This window comes from Phalangium opilio, unplaced genomic scaffold (genome assembly GCF_054372755.1).
Source record: "Phalangium opilio isolate 3A_F unplaced genomic scaffold, DU_Popi_V2 ptg000103l_1, whole genome shotgun sequence".
NCBI lineage: Eukaryota > Metazoa > Arthropoda > Arachnida > Opiliones > Phalangiidae > Phalangium > Phalangium opilio.
Window position 1 is genome coordinate 1725681 of NW_028324205.1, and position 6649 is coordinate 1732329.

Below are 6649 nucleotides of genomic sequence, written 5' to 3' on the forward strand. Positions count from 1 at the left end.
TTTGGCCCGGAAACCAAAAGTTCAAAGTGGTCAAATAGACATGAACAAAATGGTTAAACAGGGAGATGTTACGCAAGGAAGTTCGACAACTGGGGAGGGGTGAATAGAAATGTTCAAAACAGTTGGGCAAAACTTTCTCAAATAATACTTTGATTAACTGATTATAAATAAAAATAGAACTAAATTAGGTAATTATTTTCAGATATTTAGAAACAAATTTGGAATAAAAATAGTTTTTCCAATCTAACATTACATTAAGCAACTAAAATAGCTTTTAAATATTAAATAGCGTAAATAATAGTTAGAAAACTAATTTTGAATAGAAATTTAGCAAAGTTATATTGTTATTTTAAGATAATTAGAAATATTTTTGGATTTAAAATAATATTTTGAGCTTAAAATTATTTGATTTATTTACAGTGATGGAAATTTTTGAAAATAAATAAAATCAACCTGAAATAAGGGATGGCGGATGAAATCAACGATTGAATTACATCGACTACGGAACATTACAAATAATTTGTATCATCTCAACCAACTTGTGGCTTCTTTGGATCAACTACAAGACAAATCGAAGTCATCTGTTCAACATTGTTAAACCTGTAAGTACCCATCTCAAGTAACCATTTTGGAGAGGGAGGGCTTCATTTAAGGTCAACAGTAGGCTATTCGGATTCTATAAATGTGACCAGGATTGTAAAGTTTTTCTCGCGTTCCCGAGATCAACAATGAGAAAATTTTGCCATGTGAACAGTGCGTTTTCTAGAGGCTGGTGAAGTCAGCACAGTGAGAGTAGCTAGAAAAAGGATGTCGTCTAAACAGGCCTTTTAATGTCAGGGAAATATATTATGGAGGAAAATTGAAAGTCTGGGTAACAGCATCAGGGTGACCAGAAAATGTGTCTAAGATTTGACTACAGCCTCAAATTTGTGGTGCTCGCTTCACTCGCTCTGGATATTTATAAGTAACTTAGATAAAATTAAATTGAAACGAAATAGTTTGCTTATATTTATAACAATAAGAACTCCTGTAAAACTGATTTGAGTGAACTTAGCCATAGGCATTTTCAGAGCTGTGCTAATTAATTAGTTAGCCAATTGAATTTCTAATTAATTAGCAACATTTACTAATTGAAAATGGTAATTGAATTTTAATTACCTTAGTGCTAATTGAGAAGTAATTCTAATTAATTAGTATGAATCGGAAAGGTAATTATCTAATTAAAATTTAATTAGAATAAGGATTAACTAATTAGCCAATTGGATTTTCAATTAATCTTTTACGCCAATTTGTTGTAAAAAAATCGAGGAATTAACTCTTGATCTATCTATTTGAATACGAAAAAGCCTTATTATATCGATGAGGAAACCTTAGTGCTACTCTAATTTTTTCAGTTCCTCAAACATGAGAGAATACTAGTACTAGTAGAAAATTTCGTAGTTCGCAACTGCCCCATTTCGAAATTTCGACTGTTTTACCTACTCGAATTAATAGCAGTGTGCCTGTATTTACTACTCAGGAGTCCATTATAGGAACTGTGGCAAGAAAATGAAGAAATGAGACAAATTTTAACATGACGGAAGGCTCGAGGCTTGTCTCATTTTTCGAGAATATTTCATGGCTTCCGTACTCGTTTTTCAATGGCATTAAAACATTAAACTTTGCATTACCAAAGTACTAAATCCATAGGCACTTTTAAACTTTTATGTTTACTTATGGTTTCTTTTTTACCTTAATTAGACAAGTAATTAATTAGAAATTAGTAATTCTAATTAATTAGTTTGATAAATAAATGCCTAATTTCTAATTGAATTGAATTAGTTTCTATGTCTAATTGCTAATTGGCTAATTAACTAGTTCATAAATATGTCCCTAATTGCTAATTCTAATTCAATTAGTTGTCAGCTAATTAGCACAGCTCTGGGCATTTTATGAGGGAGCCTTTGAACTCAATTATCTTAAACCATAGATTGGTTTTCATTACATGACACACTTTTATCTATTTACTTCTGCTTTTATGTCTTCAATCACAAATGGAAGTCGGAATTACTGACACAAGCTGGCAGCTGCTCTTGAGTAGCTTGTGTCGTTTATCGCGTGATCGAGTAGGCTATGCCTAAAAAGAGGCACACAGCAGTCTGGGAAATAGCACACTTCCTCTGGTCTAAAACCAGTTTATTAATTCCTTGGACTAGTTTTTAAATTCAAGAAGTGGGGGTTACTGATCCTAAGGACCAGTTTACTAATTGCAAATCTATAGGAGAACAACGGCTGGGGCCAGTCCGGAGATCAGTTAATTATTTCGGGGACTAGGGGGGTCACTGGTCCCAAGGACTAGTTTAAAAAATATCCTTATTTCCCAGACTGGCGCACAGTTAGCCACTCCGACCCTGAGCATAGCCCACTTGATCACAGAGTTTCAAAAGTAACTTCAGCTTCACTGCTCACCCTTAAAGTGGGTTTCCGGGTTACTTGAGAAGACCATCTTTTGAAAGCTGTTCAGTTTGTATTTCCTCGCGCTGTCTGCCTGGTGCGTCAAACTCTTTCATGCCTGTACATATACGTGCTAGGTTTCTCTACTTCAAAGAAGCGCTTGTACCAAGGGCCGGAAATAAGAAACATTTCTTATAAGACAAGTGTCCAGTGAGGACCCCTTTGACTGACCCCCTTAGTTTTTTAAAAAAATTATGGGACATTTTGAAATACAATGTCCAGTGTCTTATGTTTATTTCCTGTCATGCCTGTACCCCTTAGAGCCTAGCGTGATCGAGTGTGCTCTGGTTATATTCCAAATTGCAGTAGCAGACTGCAATTTTTGTTGTTTCAAAACTTTCAATACAGTGTCATAATTGTCATTCTTTTCCTCGATTTGTGTTTTAGTCAGGTTGGCTAGTTAGGAAAGGGCTAGTGCATTAAATTTAAATGCAAAAGTTTCAGGTGTCAGTTAACAGGTGTATGCAGTCACATTGTTGCGAAGGTAGGCCTTACCACAGTTTTTCAGTGGTCTTTTTAGTCTAAGGCTTATACATTTTCCGTACACAATAATTGTCAGTATGAATAGAAAACTATCGTCGAATTTTTTTAATAAGTGTTGCATTTATGTGATAGAAACGAAATGATTAGGTGCTGATTGGTTGAGCAATTATGCCTCGTTAATATAGGGTTCTATCTCCTCCCTGACTAAAGTTATTTGATGTTGAGGCTTTTATAGTTTCAAGGTTGAGAAGTGCCTTCCATCATTTAAGTTTTGAAAGGACAACTAGTTTTCAGTTGTGGAATGTCGCAGATTTAGGTTATTGTGTAATTCAGTGCTGTCACCTTAGACTTAAAAGTAAATGATAGTGAATTCTACTTCAAATTGAATTATAAGATTATATATATTAATAAATGTCACGCTTATTAATATAGCCACAAAACGCGATGCCTAGGGACTACACGTGTTCGGTATGTTCCACTGAGCGAGCAACGTTCAAAAAATATTTGTCACATGTTAGAATTTTGCATAGTCAAGAGCCAAATTTTCGCGTTGAGTGTGTGTTTTGTCAGCAACCATTCAGATATTTTGCGACCTATAAAAGCCATCTGTATGTTCGTCATCGCCAATGCGTTGTAAAAAATGTGAACATACCAGAAGAAAATGAAAATGCACAACGAGATATTGATGCATGCGATCTTAATGAAGATCCAATGGTTCTTGATAGTCCCTCACAAAATTCGGCGAATGAAGATTGAAATGAAAATTTCAATGAAGTTCAGCGCAATGCGGCATTGATGACCTTAAAATTGCGAGAAAAACATTTGCTTCCTCATTCTGTGACTGAAGAAATAGTAAAGGATGTTGGGTCCTTGATTCAGAATGTAATAGAGTTCTGTGAGACACAAAGAAAGCCAAACCATGATCAACAGCTAAATTCCATTTCCGAAGATGCTGCATCAATAACGAAAGTTGTAACAAGTGATTACGCCCTAAATAAATATTGCGTTGAACAGCTGGACCTTATTGAGCCCATCGACTTTACTCTGGGTAGCGATCAAAGAAACGGAAAATTATATATATATATTATATATATTCCTCTTAAACGGCTGTTGAAAAAACTATGTGATATGCCTGATGTTGCCAACGATATCGCAAAATATAAAAATGAATGTTTTGAAAGATGTTTAAGGCATCCAAATATCTTGTACGATTACAACGATGGAGAGAACTTTAAGAAAAAATTCTGTGAGGCTGATGAAGACCTGAGACTGCACTTCTATTCAGACGAACTAGAAATAGTCAACCCTCTTGGTTCTAAAAGAGGAAAACATAAAGTCACTGTTTCTCCAAGACATCGCAGCAAGCTTTCCCAAATCCATTTAGTGTTGATATGTCGCGATCAAGTTTTAAAAAGCTATGGTTTTGGTAAGATTTTGGAGCCACTTCTGGATGATCTGAACAGTTTACAAACTGAAGGTATCATACTGAAAAATGGGAACATTGTAATGGCGAGGCTAGCGACAATATCAGCTGACAATTTAGCAGCCCATGTGCTTGGAGGGTTTAATCAATCTTTGCGTCCGGAAGAATATGTCGCTTCTGCATGGCCAAAAGTTCCGCGAGGAATGCTTTTTGAAGAGATCTGTTGACGTGCATAATATTCACGTGGAGGCTGTTGCTGAAAATCCCCAAAATAGACCTATTTATGTTGTGGCAGGTGCTTCTCCATTTTCAGGCTTAAAAGGATTTAACGAAACTGAAATGTTTCCTGCTGATGTGATGCACGACTTACGCGAAGGTGTTATACAGGAAGTGCTAAGACTAGTTTTAAAGGAGCTCATCAATAATGGTGTAATGAGTCTAAATTTCATTAATACCCGGATTAAAACCTACAATTACGGATTTTTGGATTTAAAAAACAAACCTAGCCAACTGAAAATTGGGATGGTGACTAGAAATTCACATCTTATTGGCTCTGCCGCTCAAAAAGGCTGTTTTTTATACATGCTGCCTTTTCTTCTTGGATCAAAAGTGCCTGATGATTCACAGTCATGGGAGTTACTGTTGCTTTTGAGAGAGGTATCTGATATAGTGGAATCTCCAGTAATTGATAAAGCATGGTTGCCAGAATTAAATGAACTATTATTCCAATTTTCTCATTTATTCAAGAGCCTAGCTTCTCCAGAGTTCAAATTTACTCCTAAAATGCACTACCTTTTACACTATGCTTCTTTGATAAGAGATTATGGCCCTCTTCGAAGACTATGGTGTATGCGCTATGAAGGCAAACACCAAGTTCTCAAGCGTATTGCCACAGCGGGGCGAAATTATACAAACGTTGCTAAAACAATAGCAGAGCGCCACCAGTATAGGCAATGCTATAACCACAGCTCAAATTTTGGATTAGTAAATGATGATTATGCCAAGAGATGCAAGGAGATAATATTTTCAAGTTTGTCTGTTAGTCTACGTCAACATTTAACACAGAAATACGGTGGTCAAGAAACTCATGTTCATTGTTTTTCCGTCATAAAACATGATAGCTGCATTTTCATACTAGGTGTTGTAATTCCAATTGATGTAATCCACACGGAGGAGATTCCAGTTTTCGTAAAACTCGTTTTCATTTTAAAAACGGAAGAATTTGAATATTTGCTCTGTTGCAGAGTTTTAAACACAATTTCATACAATCATAAGTTTCACGCGTATGAAGTTCAACAAATGAGCGATTGGGTCTCTTTTATTCCTGGACCAGAGGAAATAGATCACACGTTTCTTCATATTTACAGTGCTGATGGACATGACTATGTTTCACCAAAGTATCGGCTTGTGAAATTGCAATAGGAATTTTATTGCAAATTTCAACGTTGGAGCACCGTATCTCCAGAATTTTCGGTGGAGGAGTCTGAATTTGATTCTTCTTTATAAAAGAAACTATTTTGAAAAGAACTTCTTTTTTATATGATAAAAATATTAATGGAAAATAATCGCGAAATTTAGGCGTAGAAGTACTATTAGCCCTTTCGGTAATCTTTCTACCATTTAATTATTTTGATGCGATATTAATGTCACATAATGCAAAAGCAAACAATTTAAAACTCTAAAGAAAATTTGGCTCTAACATTTATGCAACTAACAATAACACTAAAGCATATACTTTACTAACGGACTAACAAACATGTAAGGTTTACATACACCAAAAGCCGACAAAATCGTTACCGTGAAATTTTTCAAAATGCATTCAATGAATTACAGATTTTGAAACTTATTTCTACTGAAAATGTCAAGTGACACATCGACTGATTGGTTGTCCAAGAACTGTCCAGTAGGTATAGTGTGCAAGTCCTAGGCTTGGTGTGAATATCTCTTCGTAAAAAGCATAGATTAATATTATTTAAAATTGATTGTCTAATGTTAATTGTTTAGAAAAAAACTCCGAAAAGAAGAAATCAAACTGACTTCAAAACTTTGTTTGACACACTTCTTGAAAAAGTATCCCAACAAAAACGAACTTGAAAGTAATTACTCGTGAAATTTAATAAACTTCCGGTGAATTAGATTACGAGTAACTGCAGGTATTTTAACCGAAATTTTAATGGTTGGAGCTTCAAGAATAGCTAAAAAAATGGTCTCTATAGTGTCATCGTATCAAATGCTACTTAGGGGTACCTT

At 35.1% G+C, this 6649-nt stretch overlaps 1 long non-coding RNA gene across 1 annotated transcript; it reads left to right on the forward strand.

Moving 5' to 3' along the window:
- Positions 1–451: 451 nt before the first annotated feature.
- Positions 452–6302, forward strand: LOC149630128 (uncharacterized). The gene is made up of 2 exons (XR_016374173.1): positions 452–602; positions 6233–6302. It is a non-coding gene; the product is annotated as an uncharacterized LOC149630128 (long non-coding RNA).
- Positions 6303–6649: the final 347 nt, after the last annotated feature.